The sequence below is a fragment of the Saimiri boliviensis genome, chromosome 2, assembly GCF_048565385.1.
Source record: "Saimiri boliviensis isolate mSaiBol1 chromosome 2, mSaiBol1.pri, whole genome shotgun sequence".
Lineage (NCBI taxonomy): Eukaryota > Metazoa > Chordata > Mammalia > Primates > Cebidae > Saimiri > Saimiri boliviensis.
The window spans coordinates 52,109,873-52,111,068 of record NC_133450.1 but is presented as its reverse complement, the minus strand read 5'-3'; the positions used below and the strand labels follow the sequence as shown (position 1 = coordinate 52,111,068).

Here is a 1,196-nt window from a genome sequence, read left to right as displayed (position 1 = left end):
GAAATTAAAATAAATGTAGAAAATTTAAAATAAGAAAACTTTTAAACTTTGATATATTTATATTAAAATTATTGTTTAATTCAGAAAAATGAACATAAAATTTTATCCAGTCCTCAAAGTATTTCAGAAAGATTCTATTTCTATGAAGAACACCTAAAGATACTATGCACCTCTTTTTATATTTATTGCATATTTATTTACCAGTTTGGAGTTTCTTTATTTTTAATTCACATTCCTCCATGACAAGCTATTGTGTTTTTCAATGTTTTCAAGCGATTTAACTCTCTTTCTTGTTATGATATTATTTAAGATTGTAATAAAGACTATACTTTCAGGGATCATTTCTATAGTTTGTTACTAAAGAAGTTTCTCTGAACATGTAGAGCACCGATGGAACAGAACAGAGGCCTCAGAAGTAATGCCACACATCTACAACCATTTGATCTTTGAAAAACTGGACAAAAACAAACATTGGGGAAAAGAATCCCTGTTTAATAAATGGCGTTGGTTAAACTGGCTAGCCATGTGCAGAAAGCTGTAACTGGACACTTTCCTTACACCTTATACAAAAATTAATTCCAGATGGATTAAAGATTTAAACATAAGAGCTAACACCTCAAAAACCCTAGAAGAAAGCCTAGACAATACCATTCAGGACATAGGCATGGGCAAGGACTTCATGACTAAAACACCAAAAGCAATGGCAACAAAAGCAATAATAGACAAATGGGATCTAATTAAACTCCAGAGCTTCTGTACAGCAAAATAAATAATCATTAGAGTGAACTGGTAACCAACAGAATGGGAAAAAAATGTTTGCAAGCTGCCCATCTGATGAAGGACTAATATCCAGAATCTGCAAAGAACTTAAACAAATTTACAAGAAAAAACCAACAACCCATCAAAAAGTGGGTAAAAGTATGAACAGACACTTTTCAAAACAAGACATTTATGTGGCCAACAAACAGATAAAAAAGCTCATCATCACTGGTCATTAGAGAAAAGCAAATCAAAACCACATTGAACTACCATCTCACACGAGTTAGAATGGCAATCATTAAAAAATCTGGAGACAACAGATGCTGGAGAGGATGTGGAGAAATAGAAACACTTTTACACTGCTGGTAGGAGTGTAAATTAGTTCAACCATTGTGGAAGGCAGTATGGCGATTTCTCAAGGACCTAGAAATAGAAAT

General features: G+C 32.9%; 1 pseudogene; it reads left to right on the top strand.

The window, feature by feature from the left end:
- Window positions 1-319: 319 nt before the first annotated feature.
- LOC120364233 (small nucleolar RNA U3) lies at window positions 320-394 on the top strand (annotated as a pseudogene).
- Window positions 395-1,196: the final 802 nt, after the last annotated feature.